We start from the raw sequence: 24178 nt of genomic DNA, 5'->3' as shown, positions 1-24178 counted from the left end.
GGAGCTTTAGATATATTGGGGTCCAGATAGCTAAGAGCTGGGGGGCCCTGCACAGGCTAAACTTTGAGGCTGGTGGAGCAGATGGAGGAAGTGTTCAGGAGGTGGGACGCGCTGCCACTCTCTTTGGTGGGCAGGGTCCAGTCGGTTAAGATGACGGTGCTCCCGAGGTTTTTGTTTCTTTTCCAGTGCCTCCCCATATTGATTCCGAAGGCTTTTTTCAAGAGGGTGAATATGAGTATTCTGGGGTTCGTGTGGGCGCAGAAGACCCTGAGAGTGAGGAGGGTATTCCTGGAGGAAGAAGGGAGGCAGGCGGTTTGGCTCTGCCCAACCTGTGTGGGTATTACTGGGCTGCGAATGTGGCAATGATTCGCAGGTGGGTGATGGAGGGTGAGGGTGCCGCATGGAAGAGGCTGGAGGTGGCGTCCTGTGTGGGTACAAGTTTGGGGGCATTGGTGACGGCCCCGCTTCCACTCCCCCCGGCAAGATATTTCACGAGTCCAGTAGTGGTGGCATCCCTCAAAATTTGGGGGCAGTGGAGGCGGCACAGGGGGGAAGTGAAGGCCTCAGTGTGGGCCCCGATATGGGGCAATCACTGGTTTGCACCAGGGAGAATGGATGGTGGGTTTTTGAGTTGGCATAGGGCAGGCATCAGGTGGATGGGGGACCTTTTCCTCGATGGAAAGTTTGCGACTTTAGAGGAGTTGGAGGGTGTAGCCATGCTGGCCACGCAAAATGGACACTGAGCCAAAGTAAAATGGAAGACAGAAGGAAAAGCCTGTTTAGTGAGAGCAGACAGTCTGCTCTCAACTAATTAGCATTTTGCAAGCAGCAAACCAGTTTCTGGCCAGGTGCAAGATCTCCAAGCCAAAGGTGTTAATGGCAAAGCGCTTAGCATTCTGATGAGGCAGCCCAGATCCAGGCACGAACAATGGCAACATTTCCATCTCAATGTAACACTTAATTGGTTGCGCAGACAGGATGGCACCAAAGTAACGAATATCGAAACCACCCCCCAACACCGAGGAAGGCCCTCGCATTGGAGGATTTCGAAGGTAACCGTTTGGAAACGCTCCAATCGGTACCGAAAGGTAGAGCCCGCCTAGAAGGGGGCAAGGACATTAGAGAGGGGTATAAAGGCAAATTCCCCATCTAGCCCGGTCTGTTAAACCCGTGCTCCGGCCCTGATAGACATCTTGCATCCTGACTCCAGCCGTTGAGCACCAGCCGCCGAAACCGTAAGTTCAACGCTCGCTACGTGATCCAAGCCCACTAGACCCCCAGTACCAGAACGCTTGCTGAAGGCTGCAGTACAAGACCAGGACGAAGGCCTCGTTCTCTGACCTTGCCTGTTCCTGTTAGATAAGTATTCTGATCACTTAAGTTTAGTTATAGCTTAGTCTCTTAGTGTGTGTATGAGTATTTATTATAACTGTATAATAAATATTGATCGTTTGAACCTTACTAATCGGTGTATCGTCTTTATTACTTTGAACTTGACCTTGGAATACTTGTGACGGTGTCTATACGGCACCTGGCGACTCCAGAGCTGAATAAATACATAGAACAGAGCCTAGTAGTGTTAAGCACACGTCGAATACGGAGGCGTGTTAATACACTCCAATAAACGCGTTCTGCGCTCATAGCAAAACGTGCAACATTTAGTGGCGACTCCCTGGCGGGACACGGTTGTAAGTGGAAACCCCACACCGTCCAGGACCCTGAAATTTGAATTAGAACTCCAAATTGCAGAGAAAGAAAGAGATCACAAGTATTCAAGGTGTTCAAAATAATAAGCGTAATTCGGAAGTGTGTTTAGTGCATGCGTACTAACAGGGCTGTAAGGTAAAACTGAAAGCTTTTTGTTGCGACAAACTTTCGGTAGTTTTGTTAACGGAACATAGCGTAAGCCGTACCCGTTTCTTGAAACACAACCCCAACAACCCCCTGTTCCAAATTATACAAAGAGAGTCAGAGGAAATGGCCATGCAGGCAATGGAACGTCTGATGGATCCAGAAAAGTTTGTGGTCGCAGCGACCAGCAACAGTAGCAGGGTAGGCCAGTGTCCCACGTGGGAGCTGGAACTCCGCAAATATTTACAAGGAAAGGGATGGCCCCTTTGGAAAGAGTTTTGTGCAAATGAGGAGACAGGTCCCGGGAGTATAGGTCATACTTGGTGGGAGAACCTCTCTCAAATACACAAAAAGAACCTAGGTAAAGCACGCAAGCCGATGGCGATTGTGTCCTGTTTGGCACAGTTGCGAGGCGCAGAGGAGGTCATCAGGACGCTCCGGACAGATTTAGAAGAGAGGAATAGGATGAGTAAGGTCGATGTCAGGGACATCGAGAAGGAGAACCTGGATCTAAAAGGGAAGTTGGCAGAGAAGGATAGAGAGGTGGATGATGCCAAAAGGGCTCATCAGTCTTGTCTAGCTCATCTGAGCAGTTCCCAGACCCAGTATGAGAAAGCCTATCAGGACGTGCAACGTGCCGTTCTGATAAGACAGGAATCAGAAAAGCAGGTGGAGGCATTGCAGAGGCAATGTTCTGATCTCAAAGCAGCTTTGAGAGCACTCCATGCTGCAACGACCGAACAAAGACAAAGCACAGTTGACCACGCGAAATGCAGGAAACAGATTGCGGAATTGCAATCTCTGCTTTCGGTGCAGAATGGCTTCCAAAGCACCTTTGGAGCACAGTTAGATGGGGAAAATGCCCCAGATTGGCAGGAATTAAGTGAGACAGCGCAGCATTATGTTCAGGGAACATGTGCGCCAGCAGCTCAGCAACCCCCCACAGCTCAGACCATAACCGCACCCATGAATCCCGTAACCACGCAGAGAAAAGCCGAATCAGAAGGCGCCCCAGACATAACCTACACCACCCCTTTAACAGTAACCCAGCTAAGGGACGCGTGTGAAAAGATCACTCCGTTCCTCCCCACCGCAGACCCCCACCAGTTTTTCGCAAAAGTGAAACAGCAGGCTACCATGTACGGCCTGGATGAGAGAGAGCAGGTTAAGCTCACAGTTCTGAGTTTAGACCAAAGTGTAGTAGCAGCCCTCCCCGACCCACAGAACGTGGCAGGAGGCAGCCTAGAGGAGATGCACACCGCCATTTTAGATGCTATAGGGTACAATAGAGGTGACCCAGTAGAAGGATTAAACAAATGCAGGCAGAAAAGATCCGAACACCCCACAGCATTCGCCGGAAGGCTGTGGACTCATTTCAGCGCAGTTTTTGGACAATTAGATAGAGCGCATTTAACCCGCGAAAACATGGTTAAGTGGACACGCACAATCATCTCCCACGCAACAGAAGCAGGACAGAGCGCTTGCAACAGCTATGACCCCTCAGAAGAGGCCCATAACGAGAAATGGGTCCTGAAAAGATTGTCCCGCGCTTGGGAGCAATCGCTTCAGGAAAAAGGCAAAGTTAGATCCCCAGAAGAGGCTCAGGCTGCTGCAGATATCCAAGCAGTGAGAGAGCACCAGAAGCCCGCATGGGTAAATGAAGGGAAGAGCAGCCCACAACAGAAAGGCCAGGAATGCTATAACTGTGGACAGTTAGGGCATTGGGCTAAAGAGTGCAATGCACCCCAGCGATCTCAGAGAGGCCAGCAGACAGGCACTCTGAACCGCAATAAGTCAAAACCGATCCATAATGTTACAGTACAGTCAGGACCCACCAATGTGGACGAGACGGACTGACGGTGTCCGGGCTCCCCCACTTGGGTCTGTGACACACTATGGGATCCATCAGGGAGGCCCGTAGTCACAGCGAAAGTCAAAGGGAAGCCCATAGAGTTACTGTGGGACACAGGAGGATCCCGCACCACCATTAACTCTACGATCACGGCACACTCAGACACGTGGCCGACCACATCCACCATTACACTTAGCGGGTTCACCGGACACTCGCAGCAGGGACACATTACAGCACCCATAGCAATTCAGCTAGGGAACATTAGCACAAGGCACCCCGTAGTTCTAGAAAACCTCCCCAGGACAGCAGAACACATCCTAGGGATTGATTTTATGAACACACACAGCTTATCGTTCGACCCAGTAAACCAGTGTGTCTGGCGAATGGCAAGAGCAGACAGAGCACCAGCCACCCTCACAGTAGGAGACTACGCTAATCGGATTAGCGCAGTGGGAGAGTACTCATTCGACCTGACTACACTCCACACCGACAGACAAATTAAAGCATTACTGAACAAACACAGGACAGCATTTGCAAGTCACCGTCATGACTGTGGCAGAATGACTGGACAAGTTCATGTTACCGGACAGGACCCCCGACCGCAAAAGCAGTACAGATTTCCCCTTGAAGCAGAGGTGGAAATAGGAAAAGTTATAGGTAGCTTGTTGGACCAAGGTGTACTTAGAACGGTAGCCTCCACCAACAATGCCCCTATTTGGCCAGTGAGGAAGCCCGATGGATCATGGCGTCTGACCATTGATTATCGGGAACTCAATAAAGTAACCCCCGCAGTAGCCCCAACGGTAGCTACTAGTCCCGAGACCATGCTCAAGCAGGGTCTCAACGCCAAGTACTTCACGGTATTGGATATCAGTAACGGATTCTGGTCCATACCATTGGCAAAAGCGTGCCAATACAAATTTGCATTCACTTTTAAAACTCAGCAGTATACGTGGACATGCCTCCCACAGGGATTCCACAATTCACCCTCCATTTTCCACCGACAGCTGGCAAGTGGTTTAGAGAAATTTTCCCGCCCCGAATGTCTGGTACAGTATGTAGACGACCTACTACTGCAGACAGACACAAAGGCAGAGCACATTTCGCTTCTGGCCGAACTCCTGGAACTCTTAACTGAAATTGGCTGTAAAGTTAACCCGAAAAAGGCCCAAATATTGGAAAGTAAAGTGATGTATTTGGGAACAGTCATCACACACGGCAAACGCGAGATCGAATTCAAAAGAATTGATTCGATTGTCAAATTGCTCCTTCCCCAGAATGTTTCAGCCCTCCGGTCGTTTTTAGGACTGGTTGGTTATTGTCGGAACCACATAGACGGATTCGCGACAAAAGCCGCCCCACTTTCAGACCTCCTTAAGAAAGGAGCCCCCTGGGAATGGCTTCCGCAGCATACAGGCGCTGTGGAGGAGTTAAAATGAGCCCTTAGTGCAGCACCCGCGCTGCTAGTCCCAGACCAACTTTCCCCGTACGCAATCGAGGTAGCTAGCACAGATCTGACCCTCTCGGCCGTGTTGCTTCAGGAACGGCACGAGCAGCTAAGACCAGTGGCTTATGCCTCCCGACTGTTAGACCCGGTTGAACAAGGATTTTCAGCCTGTGAGAGGCACCTCCTTGCTGTCTTCTGGGCAGTACAGTACTTTTCATACATAACCGGACTAAACCCCATCACCATTCTAACCGAACACACACCCACACAGCTACTACTAGACGGTCGACTGAAGGACGGTTCAGTTAGCCAGATTAGGGCAGCTAGGTTGACCCTACTTTTACAATGACGGGACATTACTGTAAAACGGACACGCACACACACATATTTAGCAGACAACCTCCAATACCCCGGACAGCCCCATGACTGTGAAATTGTAGCACCCCTGCATAACACAGGCCCCTTCATAGCAAAAACACCCCCCAGGAAGCTAGGAAACCCAACACAAGGCACCCCACACACAGACACGTGTGGACCCCTCAAGATATACGTGGACGGTTCATCCACAGTTTTAAATGGTGAACGTATCACTGGATGCGGCATCTACGTCGAGGACGCGCAGGGGCGCGCTCTCGAGGAAATAGCACTGAAGTTACCTGGTCACTTAGGCGCGCCGGCAGCAGAGCTAGCAGCCATAGCATATATAGTGGACCACCCCGATTCTTTCCCCAGCCCAGCAGACATATATTCGGACAGTTTATATGTCTGCAACAGTTTGACAGATTTTCTGCCCCTGTGGAGGACACGAGGTTTTGTATCCGCAGACGGAAAACCCCTTCCATCAGCCCCCTTACTCCAGCACATTCTAGAGAGAGCGAAGGACAGGACCTTCGGAATAATAAAAGTTCGCAGCCACCATAGGTCATCACCCCCTGGGAATGTAAAAGCCGACGCATTGGCTAAGGCAGGTTCCAGGAGAGGACACTTATGGACCCCCCCAGCTAGCGCACCAGCTAGCGCCCCTGTGAGCGCAGTACAAGTCTCACAAACAGAGGTTAAAGATCTCGTTGCAGCACAGAAACAGGATGGAGACCTCAGGGAGGTTTTCAAGGGAAACTTTGTGCCTGCGTACGAACTCTTTAAACACGCACTGACCACACATGAGGGTGTGATCATTAAGGATCAACTTTATGTGGTCCCACAGCAGGATAGAAATGCAATGATCGCTTTATTTCACGATAACCACGGACACCAAGGAATTGATTCAACCACGAGGCACCTCAGGCAACTCTGTTGGTGGCCTAATCTCAGGACAGATGTAACACACTATATAGAGAATTGCCTGATTTGTGCTCAGAATAACCCGGAGCGATATTCCAAGAAAGCACAACTTCGGCATACTCGCCCAGTTAACGGTCCTTGGACAAACCTCCAGATCGATTTTATAGGTCCATTGCCCCCTTGTCGGAATGGCTATAAGTATGTTCTGGTGGTGATAGATACCTTTACAAAATGGGTAGAGGCATTTCCATCACGTACAAACACAGCTAAGACAGCTGCAAAGATCCTGACCCACCACATCTTCACGAGATGGGGTTTACCCCGAAGTATCGATTCGGACCAGGGATCTCACTTTACAGGACGGGTCATGAAGAACGTCCTGACAATATTCGGCATAAAACAAAACTTCCATATTGCGTATCATCCACAGTCCAGCGGGATTGTGGAGCGCATGAATCGGACCCTAAAAACGACCCTCAGGAAAATGGTTCAAGAGAACAATTCCACATGGGATTCAGTGCTCCCATTTGCACTTATGTTCATAAGGAACACTGTCTCCACATCTACAGGATACACACCACATACACTCATGACCGGACGCCCTATGAAAGGTACAGAATTCCTTTTAGGACTGGACATGACAAGCCCCGAAGTGACGGCCCTCACACATGAAAAGGCAGTTAAAGATCTAGTTGAGACTGTGAGGTCTGCACAGATCGCAGCCGCAGTCCAGCTAGGGAAACGCCGACAGCAACGCACTGCCTGTTTCAATAAGACCGTACACACCACAGAATTCCAGGTTGGGCAACAGGTAATGTTATCTGTTTATAACCCCAGCAGTTTTCTGGCTCCAAAATATTCCGGCCCATACTCAATTTCGGACAAAATTAGCCCCTCCGTTTACAGGATAAAGTATCCTAATGGGAAGACCGCGTGGTTTCATATTAACCAGCTTAAGGCGTATGGAACACAGTCTAACCATGCTCATCATGTACTGCTGGATGCAGCAGAACACTTCACCCCGCCCACCAGAAACACTTTTCCACCATCCCCCTCACAGACCAGTACATCCACGGACTCGCCCACGACTCCGCCCACAGACCACGACAGACCATGCCCCGACACGCCCACAAGCTGCCACAGCAGAGACAGCAGGACTGCCACTGACTCTGAAGACAGCGACAGCACACAGCCATACAGCCCACACTGCACCAACTACGACCCCGACTCCAGTGACCCCATGGAAGTCACTTACCTTAAAAACCCAGAACCACCACCCGACCCCGACTACCCCGACAACACACTCGACACTACATTATGGCACAGGGACAATTCCTACAGACTTGTCCGCAATGACGAAAGTGACCCCCGGTCACACAATTCGAAAGTTTCATGCCTGATCCACACAAGGGTGTGGGATCCGGGAGAGCAGGACGACGCAATGTCTGAATCCCGACACGGCAACCCCTTTGTGACCCTGTTCACAGAGGCAGAATCAAAGTGAGGTGTCCAGATGATGTAAAATAGGAATCGTTTGAGGGAAACGATGTCCTTTCTGATGGAACCTGCACGTATGTTTGTCTTCGTTTTATGTTTGTTTGTTTTCAGGATTGTAAATTGTTCAGCTGGAGGATGGACATCTTCTTTTCAGCTGAAAAGATTGTGACCACCTCACATACACAATAAGTTTCTCTGCCGAAACCTTTGAGAACTTCGGTTCCAAAAACCCAGTTTGATTGGAGATCTTTTCCAAAGTTGTAAGGCTACACGCCAAATAGCTTGTCCGCAGATATCTCTGAGAACTTCAGTGATGTCCTCAGTTGGAGCATCTTGGCTCCCTTGGTTTTTTTAGGTGCCCCTCTATTCGGCGAATAGAGGCTGCAAGTCATGATGAACACATTCGTACCCGTTTTTTCTCCAGGTTACTCAGGCAGTGGACAAACGGCACTGAGGACCCGCCCTGTCTGAGAACCAAACTTGGTCAGCCAAGCTCGGGTATGGCACAGCACGCCCTACCCGGGGATTCCATCCAACTCGTACCCGTCGCGGCCCATACGCAACTCATTCGGAAGTTTGTTTCAAAGTTTGTTTTCATTTTAAGTTAGGTAGCCCTTCGGCCGCCATCCCACATGCTATTTACATCCGGGAACATTCGGATGGTAAATCAGCAAAGCCTGCGAGACGGCTCGCAGAAGGAAGGATTGTTAGGTGTATGCTGGTCTTTAAATTCGCTTTTGAAAAAAAAAAATGAGGGGAGTCACAGGGTGTGACTTAGCCAGTCATTTTAAAGGGTCAATTGGGTTTTGAAAGACAGATGCACTAACAAGTAAAGGTCTTAAACTGTGTATTGACAGATACTGTGCTTGATCCCATAGTTTCAAAGGTCAAGACAGAGGTCGAAGCCAGGATTGTCAATACCGGAGGAAGAAGGAAGAGAAAGAAGAAGAACAGCAAAATGATGGAAGCCCACCTATTGTTTCTAAATGTTATGTGTATATGTGTGGAAACAAGACACGTTTCCCCCACAACCCCCACCGTAAATGTTTCAATTACAGCAAACCCCCAGTGCTCAGCCCTGATCAGCGAGGTTCAGACCTGGTGCACTAAATTCATGACGTGGTACTCCATGTCCTATATAATCGAATCACTGTTGGTGATCGCGATCCTCATCATACTAGTACAGACCCTCAGGTTGAGGAAATGGAAGAGGAGAGCCTCTCGTTCCAGCACCTCACCCATCTATAGAGTTCAATCCCCCATCTTCGGATTCCACCAAACCCCTCAACCCCTCACTGATTACAACACTCTGTAAATAAAAAGTTCAGCCATGTATTATATTGTTCCATACTCGACTGCCGAGTTGGGAAGTGTGATGTTGTGGTGTGAATGGTTAAGGTTTTAGAGTGATGAAATGTTAAGTTAAGGTTAAGGTTAATAGTGATAGGTAGAGGTTCCCAGTTGTAGTATTGCATGTCCCTTTGACATAGGGCCAAGTAGAAATGTTAGTTAAAAAAATTTTTTCTCTTCTTCCCATAGTTTAAGATAGAGTAGAACAGGAACTGGCAAGAGGTCAGAACACAAGGAAGGCAACGTACATAGGTGATCCTTCACAATATTATGATTGTGAGGATCACAAGGAGGGAATGTAGCCATGCTGGCCACGCAAAATGGACACTGAGCCAAAGTAAAATGGAAGACAGAAGGAAAAGCCTGTTTAGTGAGAGCAGACAGTCTGCTCTCAACTAATTAGCATTTTGCAAGCAGCAAACCAGTTTCTGGCCAGGTGCAAGATCTCCAAGCCAAAGGTGTTAATGGCAAAGCGCTTAGCATTCTGATGAGGCAGCCCAGATCCAGGCACGAACAATGGCAACATTTCCATCTCAATGTAACACTTAATTGGTTGCGCAGACAGGATGGCACCAAAGTAACGAATATCAAAACCACCCCCCAACACCGAGGAAGGCCCTCGCATTGGAGGATTTCGAAGGTAACCGTTTGGAAACGCTCCAATCGGTACCGAAAGGTAGAGCCCGCCTAGAAGGGGGCAAGGACATTAGAGAGGGGTATAAAGGCAAATTCCCCATCTAGCCCGGTCTGTTAAACCCGTGCTCCGGCCCTGATAGACATCTTGCATCCTGACTCCAGCCGTTGAGCACCAGCCGCCGAAACCGTAAGTTCAACGCTCGCTACGCGATCCAAGCCCACTAGACCCCCAGTACCAGAACGCTTGCTGAAGGCTGCAGTACAAGACCAGGACGAAGGCCTCGTTCTCTGACCTTGCCTGTTCCTGTTAGATAAGTATTCTGATCACTTAAGTTTAGTTATAGCTTAGTCTCTTAGTGTGTGTATGAGTATTTATTATAACTGTATAATAAATATTGATCGTTTGAACCTTACTAATCGGTGTATCGTCTTTATTACTTTGAACTTGACCTTGGAATACTTGTGACGGTGTCTATACGGCACCTGGCGACTCCAGAGCTGAATAAATACATAGAACAGAGCCTAGTAGTGTTAAGCACACGTCGAATACGGAGGCGTGTTAATACACTCCAATAAACGCGTTTTACAACCACAGTAAAACGTGCAACAAGGGCAAGTGGGGCTTCCCCCCTGGGAATGCTTTCAGGTATATGCAGATTAGGGCGTTTGTTAAGCGGCAGGTGGCGGAGTTCCCGCTGCTGCTGCCTAGTGGGGTGCAGGATAGGGTGCTCTCGGGGACGTGGGTCGGTGAGGGGAGGATCTCGGCGATTTATCAGATGATGCAGGAAGAGGAGGAGGCCTCGGTGGAGGAGCTGAAAGCAAAGTGGGAGGAGGAGCTAGGGGAAGAGATTGACGATGGGACGTGGGCGGATGCCCTGGGGAGGGTGAATTCGTCCTCTTCTTGCGCACGGCTCAGCTTAATTCAGCTGAAGGTGCCGCATAGGGAGCACATGACTGGGGCCAGGATGAGCCGGTTCTTTGGGGGGGGAGGAAAGGTGCGGGAGGTGTTCGGGAGGCCCGGCGAACCACGCCCACATGTTTTGGGCATGTCCGTCGTTGGAGGGGTTTTGGAAGGAGGTGGCGGGGACTTTGTCCAAGGTGGTCGGTTCCAGGGTGGAGCCGGGCTGGGGGCTCGCGATCTTTGGGGTAGCATTCGAGCCGGGAGTGCAGGAGGCGAGAGAGGCCGGTACACTGGCCTTTGCGTCTCTAGTAGCCCGGCGTAGGATTCCCTTACAGTGGAGCGAAGCCCCCGAGCCCGGAGGCCTGGATCAATGACATGGCCGGGTTCATCAGGCTGGAAAAGATTAAGTTTGCCCTGAGGGGGTCGGTACAAGGGTTCTTCCTGACAGGGGCTGGTTTAGCTCACTGGGCTAAATAGCTGGCTTTTAAAGCAGACCCAGCAGGCCAGCAGCATGGTTCGATTCCCGTACCAGCCTCCCCGGACAGGCGCCGGCAGGTGGCGACGAGGGGCTTTTCACAGTAACTTCATTGAAGCCTACTTGTGACAATAAGCGATTTTCATTTCTTCCGGCGGTGGCAGCCTTTTCTCGATTTCCTGGCGGAGGGGTAGAGGGTGGTCAGTCTGCTGTAGCCATCTAAGATGGCCACATGCAAAGGACCATGGGAATTATGGCCATCCCAGGACTCAAACAGATACAGAGCCTATGTGTATGTGTATCTGAAACACAGGTAACCAGGCCTGATCGAAACCCCTGCTCATTTGCATTTTAATGGACCATTTTCCCAGGACAATAGAACTCCAATCAAGCAACTGGTACAGCAACAGACTGATCGCTACTTCCCTTACTCAGAAAGCCCGACTGCCAAGGTCAATAAGGACCCGCCCAGCCACCAAGGCACCCTCCCCTTTTATTGGCCAAAATCGAAGACAGTAATCAGAGCCCTGTCGAACTATTGGGTCCAAAGTTAAGGACCGCACCAAAGAGCGTGAAATCCCAGAGGGATAAAAGAGGACATGGATGCGGCCTGTGCCAACCCAATCGTAGCAGAAACAGCCAGCCAAGTTCAAGACCAACGATTGCTACCCGACGGATGAGCCCAGCAGAGACAGAGCCACTTTCTTCGAACCAGCCAAGTGAAATCCAGATAAAGACCTTATCCATTTGCACAGTGCCGGTCGCCCTGAAGTTAAGTATAGGTTATTTTAGCTGATAGGTGTAGTTTAACTAGTAGTAGATATTGTGTTTGCATGTTGAGATAACTCTTGTGTTTGTAAATAAACCATCTTTTGAACTAACTAACTGGTTGTGTGGTCATTTAATCGATAGAAGGGAAGGCTTGGGGTTCACCCACATTATTATAGAGCAACACTGCTCCCCGTTTGTGGGGACCAGGACCAAACAACTCTTGCCCAAGGTCCCTGTGATGAAGGGATTGAATCCCAAAACCTCAGGTACCTCGGGGTCTGCACATTAGAGTACGGCTTACTGCCTCGCTCTAATATGCAGATTTGCTAAAATGTGGATCCCGCCCATTCTGGGCAGGATTCACCTTGCAACGACTCGTGAGATTGCGTTGAACCTCGTGAGGTGTTGTGAGCCAGGTAGATCCCAGGAATGGGGTCTCCCGGCTTTCAAACACCACGCTGCGTGGCGGCAAACTGCTTTTCTGGTGCAGCGTGACCGGAGGATTGCGCCCTCTAAGCGTGGTCCGATTTCCACCAGGTGTCCAGTGCGATTCCAATCGCAATCCATCCACTTAGACAATTTCTTCAGCGGTTTGGGTGATTTGCGCCGTTCAAGAGATGTGAGGGACAGGGGCAAGGGGTTGGAGTTCGGCCTGTATTACAGGATAACCTGCCATGGGCTTCACATGCCTTGGGTGCAATGTGTTTCACTGTTGTATAATACGATTCCAACTGCCCCTAGCCCCCAATAGTGCCCCCCCCCACCCCCCATCCCCATCTTAGCCACCCCAGCGCCCTCTCAATGATCCTTTATCTGCTACGCCCTTTGTGTTCTACCTCTATGTCTTGGTGTTTGGTGTTTCCCCAGGATGCACATCAGCGGTGGAGGCAGCCTGCTGCTTACCGTGGCCTTCAATGCCCGGACCGGGCACCCTCTGGGGGCCCTGGGGTCGGAGGGCCATGATCCACACGCCAGTGGAATATGTGCCATGCCACCTTGTTCCAGATGCTGATTCGGAGACGCGCGGTTGTCAGCGAGGGGCGAGGGTCGAGGGGGGTGCTGGAGGCCTCCGTCAATATCCCGTAGGGAGGCTCATGGTTGGCCCCCAGCACCCCCACCTCCCAGTCGGTGCCAGTAGGGCTGTTGGGGTAACCTCAGGACGGATACAGGTGGACCGAGCTCTGGACGTCCCTGCGTCATCAGGCTCTGCCAACCCTAGATGCCCCCAATGTCTGCACCATGGTGTCACACCTTCATCAATGCCCCTCTGTGAGCGGGCCATACTCTGCAGTGTCTCGCCAATGTCCACCTGTGTCTGGGACAGGGTACTCAGCGACTGGGACATGCTCTGCGGCACCTCAGCAATGCCTACCTGAGACTGGGACATGCTCCGCAGTGCGTTGGGATGGTCTACCGGAGACTGCAGCACGCTCCGCAGCACCTTGGTAAGGTCAATCTGAGACTGGGACACGCTCCGCAGCACCTCGGCAATGCCTACCTGAGACTGGGACATGCTCCGCAGTGCCTTGGCAATGCCTACCTGAGACTGGGACACGCTCCGCAGCATCTTGGCAATGCCTACCTGAGACTGGGACATGCTCCGCTGTGCCTTGGCAATGCCTACCTGAGACTGGGACATGCTCCGCTGTGCCTCGGCAATGCCTACCTGAGACTGGGACATGCTCCGCTGTGCCTCGGCAATGCCTACCTGAGACTGGGACATGCTCCGCAGTGCCTCGGCAATGCCTACCTGAGACTGGGACATGCTCCGCAGTGCCTCGGCAATGCCTACCTGAGACTGGGACATGCTCCGAAGCGCCTCGGCATGGTCTACCCGAGATTGGTACATGCCTACCAGCAACTGGGACATGCTGCCAAGGCACTCAGCCGTGGCCGTCACTGACTGGGTAATGCCTTGGACACCACCACTTATGGTGTTTATGTTGTTCTCCAGGCTCTCCACTGCGGTCGCCACCCTAGCAGTGCTGGCCTCATTGACACGCATAGCTGCCGCCATCTCCTGCGCCCGTAGCCTCTGGGAACTGCTCCAATCGGCATTGGACCTGTTGGAATGCCGCTAACATTCCCCTCTGAATCTCTCGGCCACACCCTAGCCTGTCCACTACTTTTCGCCCACCAAGGTGCGTGTCTGTGTGCTGGAGGAGGGCGGGGTTGAGAGCTGTGCCGCGATAATTATGGTGGGATCCTCGGAGCTCTGCTCTGTGGTATTCTCTTGGGAGGCATGGCGGTTGGAGGGGAACCACCCTGGATGGGCCAGCGCCATGCAGAACCTGTGGGAGAATGGACATGTGGTCAGTGGATCAACAGACTGGCATGTACAACTCATGCGACCGTCCTCCGGGTGGGGGCTGGTGGTTACTCCCCTCTGCGGCACAAGCCAATCTCTAAGTTGGTGAGTGGTCTGTCCAGGACTGGGGGCAAACTCCCATATGGCATTCAGGCTGTTTGGGGGGGGGGGGGTGCATTGCTCAGCACTAAGGGTCCAAGTCATTCATTCTGGTCAAATTGACAGACTGTGACACTGCCCAACCATCTCTCTTCTCGCAAACTCTCCTTGTTCAATAACATTTATTTTCTCACCTTCGTAGTCACATCCGAACCAGGGACAAAGAAATTCCAAAAACCATGGAAACGCTGGAGAATACATATTGATAAGGAAGCTGAGCCATACTGGTCACCGCTGCAGTTTGATAGTTTCATGTCACTCCAGTCACAGAATATTATCATCAGTTTTGACAATTATAATTCAAGCCAATAGAATGGGCAAAGATAGCTAGTCCAGTCAGAATACCTGCAACAACACAACACCGAATGATATTCTCGTTTCTCATAACCATTTCCCTTATTAGAGCAGGTCAACGTTTTAGAGCAGAGCACAGGAATTGCCTCAGCTCACAGCTTCTCAAATATTTTCGTGGCTCTGGAGCAATCCCCCAGACAGAACGGCTGAGAAATTCAGCCCTTGCTTCTGGAAATCCAACTGCGGTTGTGTAAACAACTTACCCCTTAGAAAAATTTGTAACTGAGATATCCAGTCACTTAGAGGAGCCAGCAGCGTATGAATCCAAGAAATGTTTGTGCTTGTTTCGTCCGTCTCATATTGCGCAACAATCCATGAAGACATTAAAATCTGAAGTTCCAGAGAATACTCCCACCACAAGTGGCATTTTCCCTAATTTCCCATGTCAGCAATCTGACAGCCTCTAAACACTGCAGCCAATTGTTGAACTGAGCATAAATAAAAGCAAAACGTTGCAGATGCTGGAAATCGTAAATAAAAACAGAAAATGCTGTACAGAACGTAGATGCAAAGTTAACTCTATGTTTCTCTCCACAGATGCTGCCAGACCTGCTGATTTCTCCAGCATTTTCTGTTTTTATGTTGAACTGTACAGTTCAGTTCTGTGGGCATATACCAATAAGGAATGTTCAATTTCATTCAGGATCATTACAACAAGCAAAAGAAAAGCCTCTAAATTTGGCTTTAGCTAAATTCAAAACAGAGGCAAAAGGGGAGGTGACAAAGTCATTCCGCACACCAAGCTGACCTTTAATTATTAATATTGAGTGCCATTTTTAATGTTCACATCTTATTGTAAATAAGTGCAGAAATCGGGAGTGCCACGTCATTGGAGCGCTGAAGAATTAGTGATTCTGACAGAGCCAGAGAGCGGAATTAACATACACACAGTTAAGTTGACAAATCATCGAAGCAACCTTGGGTTACTGATCTATCTCGTCAGCCTCTCTCACTGTCAACACTCAGAAACGTGTCCAAGTTAGTTTCTCAAATAAATCATCATTCAATGTTTGACGTATTAAAAAATGAAGTTGACGACTCTCTTTTGGAAATGGCATTGGTAAAGATACTGGCTATGTGACAACCGGCAGATTGTGCGAGAAAAAAAAAATCTTGCTGGACCCACTCTGATTATCAAAACTTACAATGGCCTTACGGGACCAAGATGGCCCAAAATATTTTTACGGCAAAGCTCGATAGATTCTTGATAAACAAGGGGGTGAAAGGTTATTGGGGGTAGGCAGGAACGTGGGGTTGAGGTTGCAATATGTCAGCCATTATCTTACTGAATGGCAAAGCAGGCTCAAAGGGCCTAGTGGTCTACACCCAAGTCACATGTTTGGATGTCCCAGTGGATGATGGGCATATTCATCAGCATTTGGAAGTTCTGTTGCACAGAGACCAGAAAGGCTTCTGTCTTAGAACATAGAACATAGAACAGTACAGCACAGAACAGGCCCTTCGGCCCTCGATGTTGTGCCGAGCAATGATCACCCTACTCAAACCCACGTATCCACCCTATACCCGTAACCCAACAATCCCCCCATTAACCTTACACTATGGGCAATTTAGCATGGCCAATCCACCTAACCCGCACATCTTTGGACTGTGGGAGGAAACCGGAGCACCCGGAGGAAACCCACGCACACACGGGGAGGACGTGCAGACTCCACACAGACAGTGACCCAGCCGGGAATCGAACCTGGGACCCTGGAGCTGTGAAGCATTTATGCTAACCACCATGCTACCGTGCTGCCCCTTGGTGTCTTGGTGAGACATGGCATGTTTCAAGTGGAGGGACAATGTGAAGTAGGATTTTATTAGATTCCTACTGCCAGCTATTGGACAAGGATAGCAAGAATGGAGTCCAATAAAAAATAAATTGGTAATTCCAACCCTCTCCCCCCCCACTACACAACCCCCAGTTCGATTTTCCCAAAGCCAAGATTTGTTCCCGCATGTAGTGGGCGGGATTCTCTTAGCCCGCGCCGGTTCGGGGAATCTGCGGGTCGGGCGCATTTCGCGCGACGCCGGTCCGCCGATTCTCCAATGACCAGAGAATCGGTGCCATTGGCGCCGGTGTGCTGCTGGTTGGGGGCCGATCTTCAGATGATCTTCAAGCCCCCCCCACCGGCGATTCTCCGCCTGGGATGGGCCGACTGGCTGCCAAGAAAGCCCGAGTCCCGCCGGCGCCATTCACATATGGTCTTACCCGGCGGGGCCTCGGCGTCCATCCTGTCGGGGGCGGTCTGGTTGGGGGCGGGGGGCGGGGGCGGTGGGGGAGACCTCCACCGTGGCCCGGCCCGCGATCGGTGCCTACCGACCAGCCTCTCCTGGTGGGGGCCTCTTTTACTCCGCGCCGGCTCCTGTAGCCCTACGCCATGTTGCATCGGGGCTGGCGCGGAGAAGGAAGCTACCATGCATACGCGATTTCACGCCAGTCACAGTGCGCATGTGCGCTGGTCACAGTGAGCATGCACAGACCTGCGGCGCACATTTGCCACCGGTATCGGCAGCTGGAGCGTGCTGTGCTGACTCTCTGTAGGGCTGAGGATCGCTACATTAGCGGTCCAATGACGCTGGCGTTAAACCCGCCATTTTTTACAACGGCGTCAATACTCTGCCGTCAGAAGGGAGAATCCCACCCAGTATGTATGGTCCTTTGGTACCACATCCAGAAAAATGTGCCTCATGTTTGATTCTGAAATACGAATTTCCATTGAATATTCAATTGTGGTAGATCACTGCAACCAGCTTCAACCCAGGCTTTCCCAGCACACATGCATCTGAAACTAAAGGAGTCACAGAATGATGATTCGGAGCAAAAACGTGGGCAACATATTTTCTTCTGCGATGCCCACGTTATAGGCTACGTGAGCCACAAAATTATATGGGATAGGGAAGACATGCATCTGATAGACAAATTAACTACTTTGTTCCTTATTTGCTCAACATCACCAAAGAGATGGGGAATTCTACAGTGTATGCTTTGAAGCCAATTTGGATTATAAAGAAGCAAAGCTTTTGGCATATCAAGACAATAACTGTTAGGGGGGGGGGGGACACACATTACTCTCTGTACCTTACCACAATGGTCGTTGAGCAGGGATATAATCAAAATCTGAAGGAAAATACTCAAGCTATACAAGGCTGTTCTAGTGCAGTAAATTTCACCATGTATCACCAAATTTGACGATGGAACATATACATTTTTCAGAGTCTTTTATTCTTTTTCTTTTAAACACAGTTCTTTTGAAAATGGACTGTGTACGTGTACGTTCTTTTGAAAGTGTACGTGCATGATCCGTCAGATTGAGATTGCCAGTATTCAGGGTGAGGTCACTGTTTTCTGCTTACATTGTGCTCTGAATAGCCATCTGGATCTTCATTAAACTCCATTAATCCATAGAAACCAGCAGGAGTCCAGAGCTGGCTTACAGGAAACAGCATGTGCACACACTCCTGGTGGAAATGGATTTTAGTTAAGACTGTCAGATTGCCAGCAGTAGCCCTCGAGTCAATTCTTCCTCACTAAATAAGGAGCCACTTGGCAGGTATACGGGGAGGTGAATGCTTAGTGGACTAGTAATCCAGAGACCCGGGGTAATGCTCTGGAGAACTGGGTTTGAGTCTCACCAGGGCCGATGGTGAAATCTGAATTCAGTAAAAATCTGGAATTAAACGTCTAATGTTGACCATTGTCGGTTGTCATAAAAACCCATCTGGTTCACCAATGTCTTTCAGTGACTCCAGACCCACTGCAATTGACTCTTAAATGTCCTCTGAAATGGGCAATAAATGCTGGCCCAGCCAATGAAGCCCACATCGGCAGAACGAATAAAAATAAAATGCCCCAGCTACAATAGAAATGTCTAGGCTGACATGCGGGTGGGTGAGGAAAAAGCTTGGGAACAAGTTTACAAGATAGGCCTGAGTCCGGTATTAAATGTCAACATACCAGTCGGCCAACATTTGCTACAACTGTGCCGCATTCCTGAGGCCAGCTCAAGGCAAAACGGGAGACGTCAGTTTTAATTAATGCCCAGCAGAGTGAATGCAATCGATCTCCATCCATGTTTCACCAAGAGACAGGAGCACTTTTCAATCAGCTCACTTAAAATTGCTGGCCAAGCAGTGTATTGGCCACAGTACAAACTATTTGTAAATTGGCAGTTTTATCTGCAGCTGTTAAATGAATTTTGTACCGTGCAGAAAACATTGCTACACCATTGAAAGAGATAATGTACAAGGCAAGGTCATTCCACCCATCAAACTGGCTTTATCAAAGATAAAGGAACCAAATTGCAGACATGCGTTCCCTTTCGGGGGAAATGTATTTCCAGCATTTGATGTTTTTCAGGTGCAATCTGACAGGTTACTTGCTTCCTCTGCCTGTACGGCAATGAAAATTCATGAGTCATCAAGACTATACTTTCAGGGGTAGTACGGTGGCACAGTGGGTTAGCACTGCTGCCTCACGGCACCAGGTCCCAGGTTCGATCCCGGTTCTGGGTCACTGTCCGTGTGGAGTTTGCACATTCTCCCCGTGTTTGCATGGGTTTTTCCCCCACAACCCAAAGATGTGCAGGGTAGGTGGATTGGCCACACTAAATTGCCCCTTAATTGGGTACTCTAAATTTATTTTTTTTAAAAGAAAAAAAAAGACTATATTTTCGGATAATCCATCACGTGACCTTGCTGGTATTTCACAATTTAATGTAATCATTCATGCTGGATAAGTGGTGAAGAAGAATTCTGCTCCCCAAAATGGGAACAGAAAATAAAAGAGAAAGAAACAATATAAGGTAAATAGAGGCTGCCAAACATTTTAATGCACTGCATGGCATCTATGCAAATGGTGGAGATGGAGATCTGACTTCAAGCAAAAGAGCCAAATGTCTCCTGTTATGCCCCACGTTACATTGCAGAGATTAACAAGGAAGGGAAAAATTGAACTGAAGGAAGAGAGAGCAGGAGGCGTGAGCTAAAGCCAGGAGGAGTATTCTGACAGGAGTGAAGAAATGGAAGAGTTTACAAGAGGAAATCCAGGTCACTGATCCTTGCTTGCTGCAAAATCCAATGGTGAGGTGAAGGGAGGAGACCCAAGACTGCGGAATGGAGACCTGTGGGGAACTGGTGAGGCATGGCGGGGGATGTGTGGAGGTGGTTAGAGTTAGAGGGTCAAGGGCATGGGGATTTAGACACACGGATGAGAATAATAAACAGTTTATCGGAGGGATTGGCAGCCAAAGAAGTTCAGCTAAGACAGAAAGCAGGATGTAGTACAACATGGAGTATAGCCAACAAGAGTTTTGAATGAGCTGAAGTTTAAAGAGCAGAGCACTGTAATGGTAAAACCTGCAAGTGACAAAGATGTGAATGGGGGTTTCAGCAGCTGACAGGCTGAGGTGACAGTAGTTTGCTTTGGAGAGGAAAGGTCTGAGTAAAGCTCAGGTTGAGGTTGAATAGGGTGCACCAAGGCAGCAGATAAAGGCCAATCAATAGCACAGTGGGAAAGGACACTGCTTGGCCTGGAAATTAGTCACAGAGAGTAGGAAAATCTTTATTTTCATTTAAATTTGCTCTAGGTTAATTAATGGTGGGGAGGTGGGAAATGAAGGGGTAACATTCAAAACCAAAGTCAAGACTGTGTGAAAACTTAGGCATTTTTCAGATCATAGGCTGGATACTCCGTTTGGGAGACTATGTGCTGACACCGGCGTGGGAACGGTGGCGTTTTACTCCCGAAGAAACGGTGCAAAACCTCCACTGATCCTCCATCTGGTGGGGGGCTAGTGGACATGCAACGTAAAGACCCCGGCTCTAGCTGCGGATACGGCCGGAGAATTGCTGTACATGTGCATGGCGGCTGCCTGCCGCGGCCGTGCCATGCAACGTGGCGCCTGCTGCGCGCTGACCCCACCTGTTAAATCGTGCCTCCCTTTGGCCAGGCTCACCAGCCCCAGACCACCCCCCACCAGTGCCCCCAGCTCCTGCCAGAGCCACCCCTCCCCCGCCCCACCCCCCACCCCTCCAGCCCGTCAGCGGATCGACTCCTTCTGGACTTAGTCCGCAGCTGCCACGCCGTGTCTCCGGAAAAAAATAAGAAAAGCGGCCCGCGCAGTCGGCAACTCGGCCCTTCAGGGCGGAGCATCGGGGGGGGGGGGCCTCAGGTACCGTCCTGAGGCTGTCCCGGCTGCATGCGACGTACTCTGCGAGTATGCCGTTTTGGAGTGGGCGGAGATTCGCAAAAGCATTGCCGCCCCCGATTTCAGCGCCAACGGGATTCTCCAGCTGATCGCCAAAAGTGATTTTGGCATTGGAGACCGGAGAATCCCGCCCCATATCATCCAGACTCCAGCCAGGTTTACACATGACGGGCGCGATTCTCCGCTCCCCACGCAGGGTGGGAGAATCGCGGGAGGGCTGGGTGACTCATTTCACGCCCCGGCGCCCCACGCGATTCTCCCTCCCCCCACGGCGACCGGCGATTCTCCGACCCGGATGGGCCGAGCGGCCTGCCGTTCGCGACCGTTTCACGACGGCGGCAACCACACCTGGTCGCTGCCGTCATGAACATGGGCGCCAAAGGCCCGTTTGAAGCTTGTGGGGGGCGGAGAGGGGAGTGAGCACCACGGCCGTGCTCGGGAGGGGACTGGCCCGCAATCGGTGCCCACTGATCGTCGGGCCGGCGTCTCAAAGCGATGCACTCTTTCCCCTCCACCGCCCCGCAAGATCAAGCCGCCACGTCTTGCGGGGCAGCGGAGGGGAAGATGGCCACTGCGCATGTGCAGGTTTGAGCCGTCAGCCGTCGTGATGTCAGCCGCACATGCGCGGGTTGGAGCCGGCCAACCTGCGCATGCGCGGCTGACGTCACTTAGGTGCGCCGGCCGTGTCATTCTCGGCGCGCCGCCTTGACGCAAGCGTCAAGGCCCGGCTGCCAAGAATAACAAAGCGCTGCTCCTAGCCCCCTGGGTGGGGGTGAATACGGTGATGGGAGCGGCCTCCGAGGCCGTCGTGAAACTCGGCCGAATTCACGACGGCCTTCCCGATTTTTCCCGGGAGCGGAGAATTCCGCCCCACATCACCATACAACTGAAGGGCAACCCTGGGAAGGCTGGCTACAATCGATACATTTGTTACCTATTGGATGTGCAGGATAAAAACATAGTTCAGGTTGCAAACCCTTGGAGGGGGCGGAGGATGGATTCTACTTTGCACATCTGTGGTTCATGAAAGCAGCTGCATGTGTAAAAATGCATGGGGGGGGGTTTGGAGAGGCATGCGTTGGCATGGAGGATGCAAGAAGTCATGGGGGGGGCCCCAAGGTGTTAGCAAATGGGGCATGGAGAGTGTGCGGGGCGGTGAGAGGGTGTGAGGGCTGAGGGATAAGGGCTGTTTTTTGTTTCGTTGCAACTGGCGCCCAGAGCACCGAGGCGGGCCTTTGAACCAGCCCACCTCAGACCGAGCAGCACTTGTAGCTGCCACCAAACTGTCTCCAGCTTTGGTGGGCCCGACGACTCCTGTTAGCATTCACACCCCCACCCAAGAATGAAAATCTGAAGGTTCTGTTCACTTTCTCTCAAGTCTGGTTTGTAAAGTCCGGACTTTCTCTGATTCTGTGCTCCCAACTTGTCAGCGAAAATTCAGTGCGTCATGTCTCTCCCTAAAGCACAAGAGCAGCAACGGATACAAACACCGGCGTCACCAGTGGGTAGATGAATCATATAATACAAGACCAGAAGGATCTGATAAAAAGTCGACCGGAAAAGTTAATCTTTCACTCTCGATGAATGTTGCCTGACCTGCTGATCAAGTGTTGCTGGCATTTTCTACTTTTATGTCAAACCAGGAAGATGCCTGGTGTTTGCCATATTATCTTGAATGCAAATGAGAAGGCACTAAAGCTGCCTGCAATGTTTTTTGAATGTATTCGCCAGACTCATGTGAACAGTCACTCGAGCAACAGATTAGAGGGACACGGTTACTCGTATCTGACGTGAGCTATTTATTCAACAACTTGCATATACAGAAATACCAATTAGTGTACAGAATGAGCCAAAGTGCTTTACAGTGAAAGAACAATGGAAACATCCAACTAGAAGAGAAATTAGAAGTGATGGTGTCTTGGGGAAGAAAATGAGGGCCGAAGGAAATGAATTTTAGACAGGGAATATCGCTTTTCCACACAATTCCTTTCCCAATACACATGATGAGATAACGTATGAATGGGAGGCAGACTACTTAGGTGGTTGCTTTTATATTTTTTTTGTGACCGGGGCAGATGCGATAGGCTGAACGGCCTTTTCTGTGCTGTAGACCTCTAAGACTATGACTCTATAACTATCAGAGGCTCCTCTCTAACGCTACTTATGGGCAGAGCAAGTGGATATTGTAAAGTACAAGACATTCATAAAAAAACACCAGGAGGGACCAGCATCTAATAAAATATCTGCTGAGTATAACAAATTAGTCGATTCTGTCAGATAACCCCTTGGAAATCTCCTAACCCCAGAGCAACAACGATATGAACTGTACAGCAAAATATGCAACTATTTAACTGGCCTGGGGTGGTGAAAGAGAAATTTAAAAAACAAACCCACTTACCCATATTGTTTCTCAGTCCTTAAAACAGCCTCTTGTTTACAAATGGCAGTTTCTAGTATTTGAAGCATATAGAATTGTAGAATACTGAGCTTGAAGGTCAATAGCACCATTATAAGTAGGTACTTCCACATTTAATCCTGTAATCACCATGTCACCTCAGTAACCCCTCCATGCTTCCAAATTTAGCTAATCACAAATAAGACGAGGCTAAGTGACTTTGTTCACTGAGGAGCTCTACGGCCAAGCTCATTTAGGTAGTATGGACGTGTATTGTCAATAGATAACTGTAAAAACTGATGCCCCACAATTTAAAGTAGCCAGCACTAGCAGACAGGCAGATTTACTGAAGAAAGATTGATGTCGTGTCTATCAGCACCACAACCAAATACCGAATGAATCAACAACAAACTCAAAAAGATAGACCAACACTTTCATCTTTAAGAGGGACTTATTTGCAACAAGATCACAGACTGCAGCTGTGACATAGAGAAAAAGGAAAGTAGTGTTACTAAAGAAAGCACATTTTCCACAGCTTACATTGCTTATTTCCCCCTCTACAACAGCTTCTACTTCCAATCTCCTTGAGTACGGAAGGACACTTCAAGATTTTTTAATAGATTACAAGTAAAGAATGGGTGGTGAAAGAGAGAGCGAGAGAGTGTGAGAGGGAGAGACAGCAGGAAAAATGC

The 24178-nt window shown here is 49.9% G+C and overlaps 1 protein-coding gene across 3 annotated transcripts in view; it reads right to left on the bottom strand.

Moving 5' to 3' along the window:
- Positions 1 to 24178, bottom strand: part of n4bp3 (NEDD4 binding protein 3) — a 152653-nt gene that overhangs the window by 21897 nt on the left and 106578 nt on the right. Inside the window, exons 1-2 of one of the 3 annotated variants that reach the window (XM_038795397.1) lie at positions 23490 to 23594; positions 14663 to 14873 (exon numbers count right to left, since the gene is read on the bottom strand). The exons of 1 other annotated variant lie outside the window; for it this stretch is intronic. The gene's annotated coding sequence lies outside the window, so the exon portion shown is untranslated. Of the gene's footprint in view, positions 1 to 14662; positions 14874 to 23489; positions 23639 to 24178 lie in introns of those variants that run through there. One more of the 3 variants, XM_038795395.1, reaches the window with a different exon arrangement.

The sequence above is a fragment of the Scyliorhinus canicula genome, chromosome 4 (assembly GCF_902713615.1).
Source record: "Scyliorhinus canicula chromosome 4, sScyCan1.1, whole genome shotgun sequence".
In the NCBI taxonomy this organism is placed as follows: domain Eukaryota; kingdom Metazoa; phylum Chordata; class Chondrichthyes; order Carcharhiniformes; family Scyliorhinidae; genus Scyliorhinus; species Scyliorhinus canicula.
The sequence above is the reverse complement of the archived record's forward strand: the minus strand, read 5'-3'. Positions and strand labels throughout refer to the sequence as shown.